This window comes from Ascaphus truei, chromosome 8 (genome assembly GCF_040206685.1).
Source record: "Ascaphus truei isolate aAscTru1 chromosome 8, aAscTru1.hap1, whole genome shotgun sequence".
Lineage (NCBI taxonomy): Eukaryota > Metazoa > Chordata > Amphibia > Anura > Ascaphidae > Ascaphus > Ascaphus truei.
Genome location: NC_134490.1, coordinates 10,287,911 through 10,311,910, shown reverse-complemented (window position 1 = coordinate 10,311,910; position 24,000 = coordinate 10,287,911). Strand labels below are relative to the sequence as shown.

Genomic DNA, 24,000 nt, shown 5'->3' with positions numbered 1-24,000 from the left:
AGGATACATTATGATTATGGTAATTACAAATGGTTTAAAAAAAAACACACAAAAAACTATATCACAGTTAAGACGATGACAGCTCTAAAGACAGAACATTGGCACTTATGGTGAAAATGGTAGCTGGAGACTGTTATTATTGTGATTAATGTCTGTAGACTATAGTGGAGGAAACACCTTTTCTCTGGTTCCCTCTACATGTTCTAGAATAATCATCCTCTTTCTTTCTTATTATTATTTATGGTCTAGTTATCATCTGTGGTCTGTAACTGTTACTGTATATACGCCAATAACTTATTTGATCTTTAACTGTTCATGCAATGTCTTCATATATAATGTATAACCCTTCACATATAATGTATGTACCCATATATTTATAACCATGTATAACCTGTCATCATAACTATGTGCCCAGGACATACCTGAAAACGAGAGGTAACTCTCAATGTATTACTTCCTGGTAAAACATTTTATAAATAAATAAATGTGGTACCAATATCTACCTGTCCTCCATAATTCCCATTTGCAATCTCCTCTGGGCAGATACCTTCTTACCCAGTATTCATATCTGTATTTACAATGCATGATATATGTTAACTAGCTGGTACTTCCCTCTTTCTAAAGACAAGACCCATCCTTAACTAAATGCAGTGCTGAAACTACATGCAATGCATTGATTTGCTTAAGCTGTCCTTCTGCAGTGAAATAATGAAAATGTAACATACATGCAAAAAAAAAAAAAAGAACGTACAGTACAATGGTAATATTCTAGTTTTTATAAACTCATCAACCTTCTTGAATCCCATTGCGTTCCCCAGAAGCCTTCAAACTTTTGTCAATGTATGATGGTGGTTCTGCTTGGATGGGCATGTGTTGGTAATACTGCAGCTTACAGGGCAGCAGTTGTAAGTAAAGCACGTATCTGATTCACTATCGTTCTCACTGTAACCCTCTCTTGCTCTGTTCCTGCAGATCCATGCAACCCATGCCCGCCTGATCCCTGCCAGACCCAATCTCACCACGGAGGCAAAAAGTGAGAACTTCAGGATGAATGACATCTCGTCTTCAGACTGACAGCCTCATCCTGCTGCAATGCTTTTCTTCCCCAAAAATATTCAGCCCATTGGTTGTTTCCCTAAGCAAAACCTCTGTAACCCATGCTTTCTGAAATGCTACATTAAAGCAATTGAATGTAATGCAAATCTTATTCTATATCTTTTTTTCATATATACATATGCCGGCGACACATTGTTCTGCAAGTTGGGGATTTATCTAATTATACAAAATGTCCATGAACTTACAATAAATATACATATAATTTGCTGGATCTAAAACAAAAAAAACTCTGAAGAACACAATTTGTGAAATAATATGTCAGGGGTATTTACAGGAGATCAAGATTACTTATGCATAAGACCTTTTGGATGTTCCTGATTAAGATGAATCAACCAATAACTTCAAGTTGACATAACTTTTAACTGACAAATTATAGTTATCAAATTGTCCGCTTAAACTGAATTACTTATTTATGTTTAATTTCTGAATTTCATAAAACAGGTAACAATCTTAAAATATAGTTGATGTTCAAAATTCAGGCAATGAGCATTTGTTAGAAGATTTTCCTTTCATCAGAGCTGGAAGTAAAGGACGCCCCAGGAAGAGGGCAGAACAAGTCATCTTCTATTAGGGAGCATCATAAAAGAAAATATACTTTCTTTTGTAGGGTGTTGCTACTGTTCTTTGCCAATAAAAGAGGCACTTCTTTAAAAGCTTGTCAAGTGGAATTTTCACAAAACAGAAATGTATAAAATATTATAGTGTACAGTCAATAAAAATACCACGTGTGTGAGCACAATCACATATCTCCGACAGTTCTGCAACCCTGCCTTTCCCCATTATCTCTTAGCATACAGTGTTTCTACTGCAGCCAGGGATTCTGGGAAATTAAATGCAAATGTACCCACATTTGGGTTTGCTGTGCACAGTAAGGGGGAGGGCTTTTGTCACTTTTTTACTCACTGTAACTTGTTTATTATTAGGGAAATGATAAACATGTTTAGTTTTGCTGAAATTACTCATTCTTATTATTATGCAGCCCAGACACTTTGGAGATATGTACATGGTGTAGCGGGGTATCCCCTGGCTACTATTGTACCCAATGGGCTGGCAATAAACCCTGGTATTACAGTTTTGCCGGTATTTATCATGGGGTTTTCCCCTTCAACTTTGGTACTGCACTTGAGTGACAGCAGGGGGTGGTAGATCTTGTTGTAGCTGGGGCAACGGGGTGCCCGCCTTCTGGCTGTACTTAAGGGCAGGACCGCCCTAAATTTACTGCTAAGTATTATCTGGGATATGGACCCCAGAAGCCTGATCCTGTGTCCCAAAGTCATCACGGACGACTCAGACCTCTTGTTACCAGCAGGTATGAACCACACACACCCGGTAATGGCCCCTATCTGTGATTGGGGGGGACGGGAAACACCATTACAATGGTATATAGGATAACGTTATTAATAAGGGAATATAGAGAGGAGATCCTTAGTAGTGAGGAGTTGCCATGTGATGCAACCAGGAAGATGCTGTACTAAGACAATATGGTTGTTACTGGTTATTAAAAAGTTTGTCTCTCATCTAAATGCTTTGCTGCTTTATAAACCCACGAAGATAATGACAAAGGGGCCTATTCACAAAGCAGTGATAAGATCAGAGCTTTTGCATCTGACCATTCATTTTTTCATCCTGCTATAAGACATGAGGCCAAAAGCGGGATTCACTAAAAAGTGAAGGCCATTTTTTAAAGTCCGATTAGAAAATGCACTATCGTGCGACTTGTTTTTTGTATCAGTGTTATCGCGCTATAAATTCTATAGCGCGATAGCTGATAGAAAAAAATGCAGCCTGTAAGAGCTGCATGGAGAGGCTGCTTCTCCATGCATGACTCTTACAGGTGATCGTGCAGTAAAAATATTGATTTTGATACTACTTTACATGAGAAGGGGGTCTCCTGAGCTGAACCACATTGATTTCAGCCTCGGGGTCACCCTACTTCCCGAGATACAGGCCCCGGTATGGGGTGCCGGTATCCCGTGCTTTTAAATCTCCCACATCACGTGACCGTGGGATTTAAATCCTCCTGGGGGATACCGGCACCCCATAACGGAACCTGTATCTCAGGAAGTAGAGGTTGAAATAAATGTGGTTAAGCTCAGGAGACCCCCTGCTCATGTACACTATTATCAAAACCCCAATAACAATGGGGAAAAAATTACCCTAGCGGCTATCTGCTATGGTAATGAAGCAGCTTTAAGAAAAATGTTATTAATAGTGTACAAGAGCAGGGGGTCTCCTGAGATGTACCGCATCGATTTCAGCCTCAGGACCCCCTGCTTCCTGAGTTACAGGCCCTGGTACGAAATAGCCCCATGAGGGGCTGAGCACATGTCTCACTCCTGGCCAGGAGGAGACGTCTCCAACACATCCTACCCCATGCAGGGGCAGGCTGGAACTAACTGAAGCTCTCACCCCTAAGGGGCTGAACTTCAAGCTATAATTTAGGCACTTCCTTCCTGCAACTAAAAGAGGGAGGGCCCAGTATCTGTACCACCATTGGCTATCACAGATCCCTGTGTCATCTCCACGCCTGTCACTCAGGAATTCAGTATGAGTAAGGGGAAAACCCCATAGGATAGCCTGTCACTGTCTACATCTTATTAGAACTAACATGACAGGGGAAGGTAGAGAGATAGCTGGACCTGCCACCGCTATAAATAAAACATTTACCAGCAGAAATAAAGTAAATAATACTTGCACTCACCCCTGCCAGCCTGCCAGGATGAAGGCCGTCCTCATCACCGTTCATGTCCTCCGTTGCCAGCAAGAATACGATAAAAATAGGGGTTAGTAACTGCTATAGTAATTAAGGGGTTACCCCCCCCCCCATCCCCTCTACCCACCAGGAGGCCTAACCACCCTCCCCAGGCAACTACCCCCACCCTCCACCCATTCATTGGTACAGTGGGTACATCATGCTCATATGACAAAGGCATTATTTGCCACTATAGCAATAAATGGAGAAGGAGAAGAAGGAGAAGAAGGAGAAGAAGGAGAAGAAGGAGAAGAAGGAGAAGAAGGAGAAGAAGGAGAAGAAGGAGAAGAAGGAGGCGAAGAAGGAGAAGAAGGAGAAGGAGAAGGAGAAGGCGAAGGAGAAGAAGAAGAAGAAGAAGAAGAAGAAGAAGAAGAAGAAGAAGAAGAAGAAGAAGAAGAAGAAGAAGAAGAAGAAGAAGAAGAAGAAGAAGAAGAAGCATTTTTTTGGCAAAAGCTTGCTTGTATTTCTTTTAAATGTATTTTTGTTCTCTGCTTTGAAATATTTCTGCTATTTATTTTGTGTTTTGATTTTTAATGATGGGAATTTTTGTTTATTTCTGTTACTTTTTTGTTGTTTGCTTTTTAATTGTGGTTTATTTTTGGTCTTTTGCTTTTTAATAATGGTGTTTATTTGGAGGTTTTTTATTTATTGATGTGATTTTTTTGGTGTTTTAATTGTTAATTCTGGTGTTTATTTGGTATTTGCTTAATTGATTGCTGGTAATTTTGTGGTGTTTACTTGTTTATTGTTGTTTATTTGGTGATTGTTTTGATTTCATTGGAAATTGTTGGTGGTTTTTTATTTTTTAGGTTGACCATTGACTGCCATGGTGTTAAATCATGCCCCTATTATATGGGCATGATTTACCCACTGTGCCAATCAATTGATTCATTGGCATTTGTAATGTGTTTATTTTTCTATGTAATGTGTTTTATTTTGGGCCTGTTTTTTTTAGCTTCACCATTTATTGCTATAGTGGCAAATCATGCCCATATTATAGGAGCATGATGTACCCACTGTACCAATGAATAGGTGGACGGTTGGAGTAGTTGCCTGGGGAGGGTGGTTACTTCCCTGGATGGGTAGTGGGGGAGGGTGGGTTAACCACCCGATCCGACACTATCACACAGAGAGCACCAATCCAGCACTCTCCCACAGAGAGCATCGATCCAGCATTATCACACAGAGAGCACCGATCTGGCACTATCACACAGAGAGCACCGATCTGGCACTATCACACAGAGAGCACCGATCTGGCACTATCACATAGAGAGCACCGATCTGGCACTATCACACAGAGAGCACCGATCTGGTACTATCACACAGAGAGCCCCGATCCGGTACTATCACACAGAGAGCCCCGATCTGGTACTATCACACAGAGAGCACTGATTCGGCACTATCACACAGACAGCCCTGATACGGCACTATCACACAGAGAGCACCAATCCGGCACGTAACACAGGGAACACCGATCCGACACTATCACACAGAGAGCCCTGATACGGCACTATAGCAAAGAGAGCACCAATCCGGCACTATCACACAGAGAGCACTGATTCAGCACTATCACACAGAGAGCCCTGATATGGCACTGTCACACAAGGAACACCGATCCGACACTATCACACAGAGAGCCCTGATACGGCACTATCGCAAAGAGAGCACCAATCCAGCACTATCACACAGAGAGCACTGATTCGGCACTATCACACAGAGAGCCCTGATACGGCGCTATCACACAGAGAACACCGATCCGACACTATCACACAGAGAGCCCTTATACGGCACTATCGCAAAGAGAGCACCGATCCGACACTATCACACAGAGAGCACCAATCTGGCACTGTCACACAAGGAACACCGATTCGGCGCTATCATACAGAGAGCCCCGATCCGGCACTATCACACAGAGAGCACCGATCTGGCACTATCACACAGAGAGCACCGATCTGGCACTATCACACAGAGAGCACCGATCTGGCACTATCACATAGAGAGCACTGATCTGGCACTATCACACAGAGAGCACCGATCTGGTACTATCACACAGAGAGCCCCGATCCGGTACTATCACACAGAGAGCCCCGATCTGGTACTATCACACAGAGAGCACTGATTCGGCACTATCACACAGACAGCCCTGATACGGCACTATCACACAGAGAGCACCAATCCGGCACGTAACACAGGGAACACCGATCCGACACTATCACACAGAGAGCCCTGATACGGCACTATAGCAAAGAGAGCACCAATCCGGCACTATCACACAGAGAGCACTGATTCAGCACTATCACACAGAGAGCCCTGATATGGCACTGTCACACAAGGAACACCGATCCGACACTATCACACAGAGAGCCCTGATACGGCACTATCGCAAAGAGAGCACCAATCCGGCACTATCACACAGAGAGCACTGATTCGGCACTATCACACAGAGAGCCCTGATACGGCGCTATCACACAGAGAACACCGATCCGACACTATCACACAGAGAGCCCTTATACGGCACTATCGCAAAGAGAGCACCGATCCGACACTATCACACAGAGAGCACCAATCTGGCACTGTCACACAAGGAACACCGATTCGGCGCTATCATACAGAGAGCCCCGATCCGGCACTATCACACAGAGAGCCCCGATTCGGCACTATCACACAGAGAGCCCCAATCCGGCACTATCATACAGCGAGCACGGATCTGGCACTATCACACAGAGAGCCCCATTCCGGCACTATCATACAGAGAGCCCCGATCCGGCACTATCACACAGAGAGCCCCGATTCGGCACTATCACACAGAGAGCCCCGATCCGGCACTATCATACAGCGAGCACGGATCTGGCACCATCACACAGAGAGCCCCATTCCGGCACTATCATACAGAGAGCCCCGATCCGGCACTATCACACAGAGAGCCCCGATCTGGCACTATCACACAGAGAGCCCCGATCGGCACTATCATACAGAGAGCACGGATCTTGCACTATCACACAGAGAGCCCCGATCTGGTACTATCACACAGAGAGCCCCGATCGGCACTATCACACAGAGAGCCCCAATCTGGCACTATCACACAGAGAGCCCCGATCCGGCACTATCATACAGAGAGCCCCAATCCAGCACTATCACACAGAGAGCCCCGATCCGGCACTATCACACAGAGAGCCCCGATCCTGCACTATCCCACAGAGAGCCCTGATACGGCACTATCGCAAAGAGAGCACCAATCCGGCACTATCACACAGAGAGCACTGATTCGGCACGATCACACAGAGAGCCCTGATACGGCGCTATCACACAGAGAACACCGATCCGGCACTATCACACAGAGAGCCCTGATACGGCACTATCACACAGAGAACACCGATCCGACACTATCACACAGAGATCTCTGATACGGCACTATCGCACAGAGAGCACTGATTCGGCACTATCACACAGAGAGCACTGATCCGGCGCTATCACACAGAGAGTCCCGATCCTGCACTATCACACAGAGAGTCCCGATCCTGCACTATCACACAGAGAGCCCCGATCCGGCACTATCACACAGAGAGCCCAGATCCGGCACTATCACACAGAGAGCACTGATTCGGCACTATCACACAGAGAGCCCTGATACGGCACTATCACACAGAGATCCCTGATACGGCACTATCGCACAGAGAGCACTGATTCGGCACTATCACACAGAGAGCCCCGATCCGACACTATCACACAGAGAGCCCTGATTCAGCACTATCACACAGAGAGCACCAATCTGGCACTGTCGCAGAAGGAACACCGATCCGGCGCTATCACACAGAGAGTACCGAACTGGCACTATCACACAGAGAGCCCCGATCCGGCACTATCACACAGAGAGCCCCGATCCGGCACTATCACACAGAGAGCCCCGATCCGGCGCTATCACACAGAGAGCCCCGATCCCGCACTATTACACAGAGAGCACTGATCCGGCACTATCATACAGAGGGCACCAATCTGGCACTATCACACAGAGAGCCCCGATCCGGCACTATTACACAGAGAGCACTGATCCGGCACTATCATACAGAGGGCACCAATCTGGCACTATCACACAGAGAGTCCCGATCCGGCACTATCACACAGAGAGCCCCGATCCGGCACTATCACACAGAGAGCCCCGATCAGGCACTGTCATACAGCGAGCACGGATCTGGCACTATCACACAGAGAGCCCCGATCCGGCACTATCCCACAGAGAGCCCCGATCCGGCACTATCGCAAAGAGAGCCCCAATCCGGCACTATCACACAGAGAGCACCGATCCGGCACTATCACACAGAGAGCCCCGATCCGGCACTATCATACAGAGAGCCCCGAACCAGCACTATCACACAGAGAGCCCCGATCCGGCACTATCACACAGAGAGTCCCGATCCGGCACTATCACACAGAGAGCCCCGATCCGGAACTATCACACAGAGAGTCCCGATCCGGCACTATCACACAGAGAGCCCCAATCCGGCACTTTCACACAGAGAGCCCCGATCCGGCACTATCACACAGAGAGCCCTGATACGGCACTATCGCAAAGAGAGCCCCAATCCGGCACTATCACACAGAGAGCCCCGATCCGGCACTATCACACAGAGAGCCCCGAACCAGCACTATCGCAAAGAAAGCCCCAATCCGGCACTATCACACAGAGAGCCCCGAACCAGCACTATCACACAGAGAGCCCCGATCCGGCACTATCACACAGAGAGCCCCGATTCGGCACTATCACACAGAGAGCCCCGATCCGGCACTATCATACAGCGAGCACGGATCTGGCACCATCACACAGAGAGCCCCATTCCGGCACTATCATACAGAGAGCCCCGATCCGGCACTATCACACAGAGAGCCCCGATCTGGCACTATCACACAGAGAGCCCCGATCGGCACTATCATACAGAGAGCACGGATCTTGCACTATCACACAGAGAGCCCCGATCTGGTACTATCACACAGAGAGCCCCGATCGGCACTATCACACAGAGAGCCCCAATCTGGCACTATCACACAGAGAGCCCCGATCCGGCACTATCATACAGAGAGCCCCAATCCAGCACTATCACACAGAGAGCCCCGATCCGGCACTATCACACAGAGAGCCCCGATCCTGCACTATCCCACAGAGAGCCCTGATACGGCACTATCGCAAAGAGAGCACCAATCCGGCACTATCACACAGAGAGCACTGATTCGGCACGATCACACAGAGAGCCCTGATACGGCGCTATCACACAGAGAACACCGATCCGGCACTATCACACAGAGAGCCCTGATACGGCACTATCACACAGAGAACACCGATCCGACACTATCACACAGAGATCTCTGATACGGCACTATCGCACAGAGAGCACTGATTCGGCACTATCACACAGAGAGCACTGATCCGGCGCTATCACACAGAGAGTCCCGATCCTGCACTATCACACAGAGAGTCCCGATCCTGCACTATCACACAGAGAGCCCCGATCCGGCACTATCACACAGAGAGCCCAGATCCGGCACTATCACACAGAGAGCACTGATTCGGCACTATCACACAGAGAGCCCTGATACGGCACTATCACACAGAGATCCCTGATACGGCACTATCGCACAGAGAGCACTGATTCGGCACTATCACACAGAGAGCCCCGATCCGACACTATCACACAGAGAGCCCTGATTCAGCACTATCACACAGAGAGCACCAATCTGGCACTGTCGCAGAAGGAACACCGATCCGGCGCTATCACACAGAGAGTACCGAACTGGCACTATCACACAGAGAGCCCCGATCCGGCACTATCACACAGAGAGCCCCGATCCGGCACTATCACACAGAGAGCCCCGATCCGGCGCTATCACACAGAGAGCCCCGATCCCGCACTATTACACAGAGAGCACTGATCCGGCACTATCATACAGAGGGCACCAATCTGGCACTATCACACAGAGAGCCCCGATCCGGCACTATTACACAGAGAGCACTGATCCGGCACTATCATACAGAGGGCACCAATCTGGCACTATCACACAGAGAGTCCCGATCCGGCACTATCACACAGAGAGCCCCGATCCGGCACTATCACACAGAGAGCCCCGATCAGGCACTGTCATACAGCGAGCACGGATCTGGCACTATCACACAGAGAGCCCCGATCCGGCACTATCCCACAGAGAGCCCCGATCCGGCACTATCGCAAAGAGAGCCCCAATCCGGCACTATCACACAGAGAGCACCGATCCGGCACTATCACACAGAGAGCCCCGATCCGGCACTATCATACAGAGAGCCCCGAACCAGCACTATCACACAGAGAGCCCCGATCCGGCACTATCACACAGAGAGTCCCGATCCGGCACTATCACACAGAGAGCCCCGATCCGGAACTATCACACAGAGAGTCCCGATCCGGCACTATCACACAGAGAGCCCCAATCCGGCACTTTCACACAGAGAGCCCCGATCCGGCACTATCACACAGAGAGCCCTGATACGGCACTATCGCAAAGAGAGCCCCAATCCGGCACTATCACACAGAGAGCCCCGATCCGGCACTATCACACAGAGAGCCCCGAACCAGCACTATCGCAAAGAAAGCCCCAATCCGGCACTATCACACAGAGAGCCCCGAACCAGCACTATCACACAGAGAGCCCCGATCCGGCACTATCACACAGAGAGTCCCGATCCGGCACTATCACACAGAGAGCCCCGATCCGGCACTATCACACAGAGAGCCCCGATCCGGCACTATCACACAGAGAGCCCCGATCCGGCACTATCACACAGAGAGTCCCGATCCTGCACTATCCCACAGAGAGCCCTGATACGGCACTATCGCAAAGAGAGCCCCGATCCGGCACTATCACACAGAGAGTCCCGATCCTGCACTATCCCACAGAGAGCCCTGATACGGCACTATCGCAAAGAGAGCCCCAATCCGGCACTATCACACAGAGAGCCCCGATCCGGCACTATCACACAGAGAGCCCCGATCCGGCACTATCACACAGAGAGCCCCGATCCGGCACTATCACACAGAGAGCCCCGATCCGGCACTATCACACAGAGAGCCCCGATCCGGCACTATCACACAGAGAGTCCCGATCCTGCACTATCCCACAGATAGCCCTGATACGGCACTATCGCAAAGAGAGCCCCAATCCGGCACTATCACACAGAGAACACCGATCCGACACTATCCCACAGAGAGCCCTGATACGGCACTATCGCAAAGAGAGCCCCAATCCGGCACTATCACACAGAGAGCACTGATTCGGCACTATCACACAGAGAGCCCTGATACGGCGCTATCACACAGAGAACACCGATCCGACACTATCACACAGAGAGCCCTGATACGGCACTATCGCACAGAGAGCACTGATTCGGCACTATCACACAGAGAGCACTGATTCGGCACTATCACACAGAGAGCACCAATCCGGCACTGTCACAAAAGGAACACCGATCCGACACTATCATAGAGAGAGCCCTGATACGGCACTATCACACAGAGAGCCCTGATACGGCACTATCGCAAAGAGAGCACCGATCCGACACTATCACACAGAGAGCACCAATCTGGCACTGTCGCACAAGGAACACTGATCCAGCGTTATCATACAGAGAGTACCGAACTGACACTATCGCACAGAGAGCCCCGATCCGGCACTATCACACAGAGAGCCCCGATCCGGCACTATCACACAGAGAGCCCCGATCCGGCACTATCACACAGAGAGCCCCGATCCGGCGCTATCACACAGAGAGCCCCGATCCCGCACTATTACACAGAGAGCACTGATCCGGCACTATCACACAGAGAGCACTGATCCGGCATTATCACACAGAGAGCACTGATCCGGCACTATCACACAGAGAGCCCCGATCCGGCACTATCACACAGAGAGCCCCGATCCGTCACTATCACACAGAGAGCCCCGATCCGGCACTATCATACAGAGAGCCCCGATCCGGTACTATCACGCAGAGAGCCCCGATCCGGCACTATCACACAGAGAGCCCCGATCCGGCACTATCATACAGAGAGCACGGATCTGGCACTATCACACAGAGAGCCCCAATCCGGCACTATCACACAGAGAGCCCCGATCGGCACTATCACACAGAGAGCCCCAATCCGGCACTATCACACAGAGAGCCCCGATCCGGCACTATCACACAGAGAGCCCCGATCCGGCACTATCACACAGAGAGCCCCGATCCGGCACTATCACACAGAGAGCCCCAATCCGGCACTATCACACAGAGAGCCCCAATCCGGCACTATCACACAGAGAGCCCCGATCCGGCACTATCCCACAGAGAGCCCCGATCCGGCACTATCCCACAGAGAGTCCCGATCCGGCACTATCATACAGAGAGCCCCGATCCGGCACTATCATACAGAGGGCACCAATCTGGCACTATCACACAGAGAGCCCCGATCCGGCACTATCACACAGAGAGCCCCGATCCGGCGCTATCACACAGAGAGCCCCGATCCGGCACTATCACATGGAGAGCCCCGATCCGGCACTATCACACAGAGAGCCCCGATCCGGCACTATCACACAGAGAGCCCCGATCCGGCGCTATCACACAGAGAGTCCCGATCCGGCACTATCCCACAGAGAGCCCTGATCTGGCACTATCACACAGAGAGCCCCGATCCGGCACTATCACACAGAGAGCCCCGATCCGGCACTATCACACAGAGAGCCCCGATCCGGCACTATCACACAGAGAGCCCCGATCCGGCACTATCACACAGAGAGCCCCGATCCGGCACTATCACACAGAGAGCCCCGATCCGGCACTATCACACAGAGAGCCCCGATCCGGCACTATCACACAGAGAGCCCCGATCCGGCACTATCACACAGAGAGCCCTGATCTGGCACTATCACACAGAGAGCCCCGATCCGGCACTATCGCACAGAGAGCCCCAATCCGGCACTATCGCACAGAGAGCCCTGATCTGGCACTATCACACAGAGAGCCCCGATCCGGCACTATCACACAGAGAGCCCCGATCCGGCACTATCACACAGAGAGCCCCGATCCGGCACTATCACACAGAGAGCCCCGATCCGGCACTATCACACAGATAGCCCCAATCCGGCACTATCACACAGAGAGCCCCGATCCGGCACTATCACACAGAGAGCCCCGAACCAGCACTATCACACAGAGAGCCCCGATCCGGCACTATCACACAGAGAGCCCCGATCCGGCACTATCACACAGAGAGCCCTGATCTGGCACTATCACACAGAGAGCCCCGATCCGGCACTATCGCACAGAGAGCCCCAATCCGGCACTATCGCACAGAGAGCCCTGTTACAGCACTATCACACAGAGAGCCCCGATCCGGCACTATCGCACAGAGAGCCCTGTTACAGCACTATCACACAGAGAGCCCTTTTACAGCACTATCCCACTGGCACTGTCGCACAAGGAACACTGATCCGGCGTTATCATACAGAGAGTACCGAACTGGCACTATCGCACAGAGAGCCCCGATCTGGCACTATCACACAGAGAGCACCGATCTGGCACTATCACACAGAGAGCACCGATCTGGCACTATCGCACAGAGAGCCCTGTTACAGCATTATCACACAGAGAGCACCGATCTGGCACTATCACACAGAGAGCACCGATCTGGCACTATCGCACAGAGAGCACCGATCTGGCACTATCGCACAGAGAGCCCTGTTACAGCATTATCACACAGAGAGCACCGATCTGGCACTATCACACAGAGAGCACCGATCTGGCACTATCGCACAGAGAGCACCGATCTGGCACTATCGCACAGAGAGCACCGATCTGGCACTATCGCACAGAGCACCATCACATTCAAAAGAGTTCTTTTTTTTATGCATAGATATTCCGCAGCACAGTATAATGTGGGAGGGAGGACACTCAGATTGTATAACAAAAGAGTACATATTTGTTATGACAAACTGAGATAATAGGAAGGAGGTTCCTGCCCCAAGGAGCTAACAATCAACAATTGGGTTTGTTGTTTTCTTGGGAGGGAAGGTGTGGAAATATGTACCTAGTATAGGTATTGCGAAGCTTATAGAATATGCCCCAGGGTCGAAGTATTTCAGTAGTCCAGAAAAGACTAATGTATTAATCACAGACACATCTACAGTCACTCATTATATATTTAAGTCCAATATTGCTATATGTCTTCCATGATAGTGACTTTTATCTGGTAACCTATGAGTATTCCCTTTAAGCTTTTCTTTGTTTCTGTATCTAAGAGAAATATTCCAAATATGGTCATTATAGCAGTAATATGAATAGACTTCCTTGTACCAGGGCCCAGCTCACAGACTGAGTTCTGGGCCTCGGGAAACCATTTGAAAAAGAAGAATGGGAGGTGGTTATTTTTTAACCCTTTGGGTGCCCCAACACATAGTCACTCTGTCATGGGGCCTGGCCCTCCAGGGGCCCCCTGATGCTGTGGTGGCTGTGCCATGCCCAAGAGAAGAATTCTTCTTTTGCAGCTTAGATGGCGTCCTGCGTTCCCATGGAGCAACTTAGCGTATATAATAATAATAGCATGTTCTTGTATACAGTAGCGCTGCTAGTTTTATGTAGCGCTTTACAGAGACATTTTGCAGGCACAGGTCCCTGCCCCATGGAGCTTATGATCTATGTTTTTTGTGCCTGAGGCACAGGGAGATAAAGTGACTTGTCCAAGGTCACACGGAGCTGACAATGGGAATTAAATCAAGTTCCCCTGCTTCACACTCTCAATGCCAGTAAAGTGTCTTTACTCTCTGAGCCACTCCCTCTCCTTACATTCACATTACATTACATTACATTACATAAGTACATTTATTAAGGTGCTGTTATAGCAAAGCAATATGAGGGACACAGTTGGGTTACATGGAGCAAATAGGCAGAGTTAGAGCAGAAGTAACAAAATAGAAGGATGTTACCTTTTCTGGGAAGTCTCTTTAATCAGGGTTTGCCACCACTCAGTTTTTGACCCGGAGACTGCGGGTTTCGGCCACTTTACCCGAAAAATCTCCAGGCGGCGGAAGCATCTCCCGGCATCTCCCCCTGCAAATACCGTCAACATGGCTGCGCGACGTCAAAAGGCGCCACATTGCCATGAACACAGGACGCTACATGATGTCACATGGCATTCCGTTGCCATGACAACAGGGTGTCGTGTGATGCCTCGTCGTGATAAGGCAGCCCGTTGTCATAGCAACGTGACACCGTGACGTCACGCGTCATTTCACGTCGCGAAGCCATGCTGACTGGATCTTGCAGGGGGAGATAGCGCCACAGGTAAGATAAATAAATGTCAAAAGGTTTATTTGCAAAGAGTCGCCGGGTTAGCCTTCAACAGAAGGTGGCAACGCTGACGTTAATATATACTTCCTTCTGCAGGACTGCCCATTATTTGCAAAACACACCGTGATCACAGCTGGATACCTCTCTCCTCTTATTTCTGTTTCCCTCCCAAGCCCGAGGCTTCACATAAAAAGAGGTTTTGCCACAATTTTCCCCGTGGCCAGACGAGGAATGGCTGAGCCGTGCTTCGAGTCGCGCTGAATCATGGGAGTCAGGAGGAGGGGGTTCTGGGATTTGAACTCACCCGTCTTCTGCAGCCACACATCAGAATGCTCTTTTTTGTGAGTGTCATATTTATAGTTTTGTTATTGTCAATATTGGATCCTTTTTTTTTTTACGACTGTATAATTGCAGTTAGAATGTCCTAAAGATTCTGCTGTGGGAAAAAGTCAATACATGTCATTAATATGAGCAAACAGAACATTGCTATGTTTCTTTTACATGTTTCCACTGGATAGCATGAACACACAAGCCCAGATCCCGAAAAGTTTGTTCAGTTTTAGCCTGCCCCAGTTTCCTTTCATAAGGAGAAGGAGCGGCTCAGTGAGTAAAGACACTGACTCTGGCACTGAGTTTGGAACAGGGGAACCTGGTTCAATTCCCAGAGTTAGCTGCTTGTGACCTTGGGCAACACCTTATTTCCCTGTGCCTCAGGCACCAAATACATAGGTTGTAAGCTCTACGGGGCAGGGACCTGTGCCTGCAAAATGTCTTTGTAAAGCGCTACGTAAAACTAGCAGCGCTATACAAGAACATATTATTATAAGAGTAAAGGCATGCTATAGCATTGTGTAGAGACTCTGGCTGCAGTACTTTGCTTTTCTAGTGTGCAAACCAGTCCCAGATGCCTTATTGCAGTCATTTTGATTGAGCCCCTGTGCTGAAGCAGGGATATCCTTAAAATCTGACCTGTTGGTGGCCCCTGAAGACTGGGGTTGGCCACCTCTGCCTTAGTGACACGTTGTATTACTCTTGTGGAGAAATCCGACTCTTGCCAAAGTAGCCCCGGTCTATTTTTAGCTTCAGCGACCCGCAGGTCTGCGCGCCGAGCGGTCGCGGGTGCCGCCGGAGGCAGCGAGGGACCCGCCGGCACGCCGAGAAGGTGGGGGCCGGAGCAGGGAGCACTCCGAGGCTCTGCGGCGCACCGGCTAGTGGGGGCCACCATTGTGTCGGCTCGCACATGCGCAGTGGTCGCGCATGCGCAGAAGGTATACAGGAGTTGCGGCGGCCATTAGGGAGTCGCGCATGCGCAGTACAAGCGCGCACGCGGCCCCAATGCTACAGCAGCCTCCGCGGGACTACAGTTCCCATGAGGCTTAGGGCCAGGTACCCCAGGTGCTCCAGAGTGGCCAATGAGAGGCCAGGATCCCAGAGAGCAGGGAAAGGGATACATTTCGCGGGCTTAGGAACGGCAGTTGGAGCTGGGAGCAGGAAGGGGGAGGAAGGGTGTAGGGTGCAAGTGGCTCCTACACCAGGTCAGGTAATCCCCAGGTCCCAGGTAGGCCCTAATCCCCACTAGGGTAGTGGGTAGGTGCTGAGGGAAGGCCCCTAAGGTAAGGACCCTGCCCTTAGGTGTGTGTGTGGTGTGGAGTATTGTCAGTGACACAGCTGTCAGTGCTGTGTGCGCTGACAAGGAGACCAGTGCAGTGCAACTGCAGCAGTTAATTAGGTTGAGACAGAGAGAGGGGATCCGGGAGGTGAAGGAAGAGGTAGTGTGGTGCAGGGGGTCCGTGACCCGCCTGCATAGGCTAGCTTTACCCCGCAGGCCCCTAGGAGAATCCCTGAAGTCACCGTAGGTTGCAGTGCTGCAGGGAAGCCCTATAGCGGTAACAAACATCACCCCTTACTGAGTACCAGTTAGGGACAAAGCACAGAGTTGCGGCGGTTGCAGTCATCTGGGACCAGACGGCTGGACACCGTGATATCTGGAGGCCACGAGTTGGATGCGTCTGACCCTTTTCGAAGCTGTTACCGGTCACCGCCGTGACCGGAAGGTATTATTTGCATCAAGTGCACCAACACCGGTCAACAGGCACTAATCCCGCCTTAGGCGTAACTCTTTGGGGACACTAGTGAAGTGGCCAAAGGACTGAGCCTATACAAATATAGTACCATACAGGGACACGGTGTGTGGGGCACGCGGTGAGGGGACGGAGACTTTACTCCTGATGAGAATGGCCGAGCCACTAGTGTTATGAGCGTTATAGTATAAGTATATGTGACGTATTATTGCTACGGTTCATTATAAAGTGATAAGCTATTGTTGCGTTACAGTAAAAACCAGTTACAATCATAAGGTGTTGTTATGTTTCTTGCCCAGGGGAATCTTACGTAACGGGGATCCTGGGTAAGTGGAGGCGCTGCGCCAGGCGCTGCGCCTGGGTAAGTGTTACCCCAGGCTCCCAGCTAGCGGAGGCTCAGATCTCCTGGAGCCACAGGTTGTGTGCAGTACCCGTAGTCTCTTTAGAGTGTCAGAAAAAGGGCTACACCAAAATCACTGCATCGGACACATTTTGTTGTAAAAGAAAAAAATACGACAGTAGTTGTGTAATTTCAAACAGAAAACACCAGAGGGAGACAGAGAGCTGTGTTCAAGCTTCATAGCACTTGGGGATCAGATTACATCAATCAGATAAACACAACTGATTGCTAAATGTTTTAAACAGATTTATGGTTTCCTCTCCCTTTCTTCCTTCCCTTCCATCCAGCCACCCACCCACCCACCAATCTCTCCCATCAACCCATCCTCCATCCCTTTCACCCTCCATCCCTCCCTCTCCCCCTCCCTCTACACCTTCCACACCCTTCCGTTCTACCTCCATTCTCATACAGACCTTTATTAAATGGCCAAAGGGAAATTAATTAAAAGCTTGGAATTTATATTTGCTGTTTACTCATCAAGTGGAATGGATAGAGGGGGGGTGGATAGATGGAGGAATGGATTTATTTATTTATAACAATGTTTTACCAGAACGTGGAGCAACGCTGAGTCACGCGGACGCTGATGCTCACCTGATCAAGCATGAGCGATTTCATGCCCATGCAGGCGAGCCAGCGTCCGCGATCGGGAGGCGGGGGGAGGCGGGGCAGTGACGTTGCTGGGCCAATCGCCCGCGACGCACCGACGTCGCGGGCACGGCGCCGACGTCACGGCGTTGTGACGTTGACACTGCTTCGCGCTGATTGGATGTTTTCAGCTGACAGCGCGCTGAAAAACAGTTTGGCTGTCGGCTGAAAAATCCAACTCGTCAGCACGCCTGCGGACGCTCGCGTGAGACCCCTTTAAAGACATTCTCATTGAGGATGCCGGGACTCAGCGTGGAGCGTCCGCACGGCTCAGCGCAGCCTGTCCTTCTATGGACGTGGCCTTAGGATGACCAGCAATATATGGTTACAAATACAATTACATAAGTGAACAGGGTATACATTATATACAAGACATAGCATGGACAGAGATATATATTATAGGCGTATGTAATAGTTACAGACCAGGTTAAAATGTGAGACAGCTTTGGTTTTGAAAGAACTTAAACTGGTGGTGGCTGTGAGAGTCTCCGGTAGATTGTTCCAGTTTTGGGGTGCACGGTAAGAGAAGGAGGAGCGGCCGGATACTTTGCTGAACCATGGGACTATGAACAGTCTTTTGGAGTCAGATCTCAGATGGATAGATGTGGGATGGATAGATGATGGCAGGAAGGAAAGATATTACTTTGGCTCATTGTCCACATAGATAAAAACATTTTAACTTAAACCTTTTTTTTTAATATTGCCGGCAGTGAAGCATTTCAAACCCAGGGGCTTTGTCCCCAATTCTACTATAAATCCTGTTCACAAGTATGAGCTTGTGTTTTACAGTTTAACTATAATGAGAGAGGGGTGGGGGCTAGAGCCTCAAAAACGTCAATGGGCTCTCAGTCACTAAAGTCAGTGTTATTCCATTCTGAATCTAACCTATAAGGTATAGTGTTCCTTCTGAGGGATAAGTGCTGTGCCACCCCTTTATTAAACCCTGCCCAACTAATGCTTCCTTTTCTGAACTAAACATGTCCATTATTGCCTAGGGGCCCTTCCAGGGCTTTACTTCCAAAAGTACATGAAACCCCAGAGGCACGAACACACACACACACACACACACACACACACACACACACACACACACACACACACACACACACACACACACACACACACACACACACACACACACACACAGGATGAAAGTGCTATGAACACATTCCTAGCACACACACACACAGGATGAAAGTGCTATGAACACATTCCTAGCACACACACACATACACACACACAGGATGGAAGTGCTATGAACACATTGCTAGCACACACACACACACACAGGATGAAAGTGCTATGAACACATTGCTAGCACACACACACACAGGATGGACGTGCTATGAACACATTGCTAGCACACACACACACACAAACACACACACACAGGATGGACGTGCTATGAACACATTGCTAGCACACACACACACAGGATGGAAGTGCTACTGTATGAACACATTGCTAGCACACACACACACACAGGATGGAAGTGCTACTGTATGAACACATTGCTAGCACACACACACACACACACACACAGGATGGACGTGCTATGAACACATTGCTAGCACACACACACACAAACACACACACACACACAGGATGGACGTGCTATGAACACATTGCTAGCACACGCAGCTCTCACAGTTAATACACACACATTTTCTTGCATTGGCATTTGTTATACACCATGTTAGTTGTCCTTATTAACCTTTTCACTGCCACAGATTAGGCTCTATGTACATTCTGTTGAATGCCCTTCCTGTAATAAGAAGCTGCAGCTTCCCTTGTAGTTTATACTGGAAATGGTGTACCTATAAGCATCAAATAGTCAACAAAAGTTGTTTTTCTGATGATAAAATCATATTCTCTGAAGACTAAAGTAGTGCCCACCTTCTAATTACCAATGCATTGACACACATTCCCAGCTTGCTCAAACTCCTACACCCACCACATCATGAATATATATTTATGTCAAAAAAGAGTGCTACTGAGCGTGGCAAATGTATGCAACAAAAGAACTACTTATTGAAGTATTTAAACTTTATACATATTATCATATATGTTTTGTCAATTGGATGTAGCATTGGGCTCCCCTGTCTTTTGTTAATTACCAATGCAAACTGAATGCAACATGCACATCTTTGTAGAATATATATATATGCAGTGTGTATATAGCAACTGTAAATATTACTGTATGTTCATTTGCATGTCTTAGACCGGTCGGCAACCCTATCTTTCCCCATTATCGCCCAGCACACAGCACTTCCACTGCAGCAAGGGATTCTGGGAAATGACATGCAAATGAGCACACAGTGCCACCTTTTGTCTCAAGCTCGTATTACACAATCAAATCCTCAAGCCAAATCAATCCTTGGCTTGGGATTTGCTTGTGTAATACGAGCTTGAGACAAAAGGTGGCACTGTGTGCTCATTTGCATGTCATTTCCCAGAATTCCTTGCTGCAGTGGAAGTGCTGTGTGCTGGGCAATAATGGGGAAAGATAGGGTTGCAGACCAGTCTAAGACATGCAAATGAACATACAGTAATATTTACAGTTGCTTTATGCTTTACTGTGGAGGGTTTTTGTCACTTTTTTTACCCACCATAACCTTAATAATTGTGATATATATATATATATATATATATATATATATATATATATATATATATATATATACTCAAAAGAAAGTGGAGCAATTATTAAAAGTAACATTAACTTGATAGAAAGGTCTTTACATGCATGGTTATTGTGGGGGGAAACCCCAGATGGAGAACAGATTTTTTTTTTTACAATGGCTTCACTTGGATTGTTGGTCAGAGAGAAGCGTCTTAAAATTGCAGTTCAAGCTGCCGTTTTTAAATATATATATATTTTTTCCCATTCAATATGTGCATCAATACAATCTGCACACTGACAAGTGATTAGCTAAGCTGCAGATCAATCTGTTCTCCTATAATCGATCGCTTTCTCCGGGTTATTTAATTCAGTTCTTGCACAGCATTCTGGGCAATGTAGTCCTGGAATATGATTGACTATGCAGTTACAAGATACAATTGGTGCACTGCTAGAGAGAGGGTGGGGCTCAAGAGCCAGTGCCTACAGTATCAGAAGGGGAAGGGGATGTCACTTTGGAAATGCTTCCTCCATTAGAAACATTAAAAATGTCTTTAAAACATTTTTTTTCTTAAATGCTACAAGTATTTTCTCATAGTACAGAACTGATTCATTAAAAAAAATAACACATGTAGGATATTGCTTGAACTGCGGCTTTAAAGCAGAGCCTCCAACATTATGTGCATCGAAAATAGGTACCACTCCTCCTCTAGTCGTGCTAGACGGGAGTTACTTCCAAGCAATCCCTATGGAAGTCCCATAACCTATGCCACTTACCACACACAAAAAACATTGTGTACTAGGTGCAGCTGGTCTTACAGGAGCCAAAACATGCAGTGCATCTGCTAAATAGATACAATAGGAGAGGATGCTGAAGCATTTTATCAAGCGGGTAAACTATTTTTGAGCAAACTGTGGCTACATTTCGTAACGACACAGAATGTCTTTAAGTATAGACAGTATATTGACAGAAACTTAAAAAAAAAAGATTTCTTACAGTTTGGGAAACATGCCAATCCTTTATTATAAACAAAGTGAATTTATGCATAAATTAATGAATACAGCAGGGCCATATTTACTACTTCACGTGAATGAGCCATTTAGGGGTTTCTGGCACTGGAAGATATCTTATGAAATGACACCCCTCGTTAGACAATGTTGTGTTTATTTGAATGATGTTATGTGATCCCCAAATGCTATAAAGCTTTAACACAGCTCTCTAATGCCCTCTGGTGTTTGCTCTTTGAAATTACACATATACTGTCGTATTTTTCTTTTAATGAAAATTACAATGTTTCACTAAAGGATCCGGCATTTTTGCACACCTGAGAAGCAAAATACTGTGGGTTCATGTTATTCAGTGGAAACATAGCAAAGAAGCTCTGTCATGTTATGTTTGCTCATAATTCCATGTATTAACTTTTTCCTCTTAGCCCCTCACTGCAGGCTTTCTTAGGACATTCTAAATGCAATTATACAGTTCACATAAAAAAAAAGATACTGGCAATAACAAAACTGTGTGTGTGTGTGTGTGTGTGTGTGTGTGTGTGTGTGTGTGTGTGTGTGTGTGTGTGTGTCTGTGTGTGTGTGTGTGTGTGTGTGTGTGTGTGTGTGTGTGTGTGTGTGTGTGTGTGTGTGTGTGTGTGTGTCCTGTGGGAAGGGAGGGAGAGAGAATTAGAGGGAGAGAGAATAAGGAGGATGTGGGGGGGGAAAGAATCAGAGGGAGAGAGGAGAGCGAATGGGTTATGGGCAGTGGAAGAAAGATGAGGGGGGGTGTGTGGGGAGTAGAGGGAGCAGTGTGTGAGGGGGAGAGAGGGAAGAGAGAGGGGGAACATGTGTGAGGGAGAGAGGTGAAGAACATGCATGAGGTGCCTGAGGAAAGAGGGGGTTTTGTCGGAGCCGGGGCAAGTCCCACCAACATACAGTTAAAAATGACAGGGAGTGGGGAGGGGGGCAGTTGAAAGAATTTGATTATATGTAAGACGCGCAATATATACACGTCCCTCATACATAATTGACGTTTCATATGTAGAAAGTTACAAAAAAATCTATTAGTTATAACATTTTTAATTTTCAGGTGACGTGGCATCATGGCGAAAGTTAATTGTGGGGGGAGGGGGGACACAGGGCTGAAGATTCGCCTAGGGCGCCGAATACCCTTGTACCTGCCCTGTATGACACTCATAAATAAAGAACAGTGTGTAGCTACAGGAGATGGGCGAGTTCAACCAGACCCTCTCCCCTGATTCCCACGGTTCAGAGCGACTCAAAGCACGACCCAGCCATTCCTCTCCTGGCTACCCGCAAAAATGTGACCAATCCTCTTTTTTTCTGTAGCCTCGGGCTAGGGATGGGTTCAGAAACATCACGAGATAGATTGTTTATCACTGTGTTCTGTGCAAATAATTGTGCAGTCCTGCTAAAGGAAATCTATTTTAAATAGACCAGCACAGAAATGGAAACATGACTTTAATATGTGTTTTTAAACTTCTGCTCTAACTCTGCCTATTGCTCCATATAATAATAATAATTATAATAATAACTTTATTTCATATAGCGCTTTTCCCCTAATGGGACTCAAAGCGCGTCACAATCACAGTATAGCGCACAGTACACAGTTTATAGGGATTTTGCAAACACAGTCCCTGCCCCGTAGAGCTTACAATCTATGTGTTAGTGACTGAGGCACAGGGAGATAAAGTGACTTGCCCAAGGTCACAAGGAGTGGACACCAGGATTTGAACCAGGTTTACAGTCAGTGTTTTTACTCACTGAGCCGCTCCTTCTCCTCCTCCATCATTACTCACTTATTACAGCACCTTAATACATAGACTTAGGCCTCGGACATGGTCAAAAAGACCGTGCTGAGCCGCGCTGAGGGTAAACATGATCCCTATCAGCGCGGCTTTAGACGGCGCTTCCACACACTTTCGCAGGCGTGCGGAAATTCAGGAGACAGACAAGTTTAAATTTTGCCGCTCATGCAAGCGCAGGGCCGGTCACATGACTGTCAGAAGCCAATGGCAGTCCGTGACGTCT

At 48.1% G+C, this 24,000-nt stretch overlaps 1 long non-coding RNA gene across 2 annotated transcripts in view; it reads right to left on the bottom strand.

Annotated features, from left to right (window-relative positions):
• LOC142500870 (uncharacterized) overlaps window positions 1-15,599 on the bottom strand; it is a 42,855-nt gene extending 27,256 nt beyond the window's left edge. Inside the window, exon 1 of one of the 2 annotated variants that reach the window (XR_012803324.1) lies at window positions 15,520-15,599. This is a non-coding gene — a long non-coding RNA (uncharacterized LOC142500870). Of the gene's footprint in view, window positions 1-14,851; window positions 15,301-15,519 lie in introns of those variants that run through there. The other variant, XR_012803325.1, reaches the window with a different exon arrangement.
• Window positions 15,600-24,000: the final 8,401 nt, after the last annotated feature.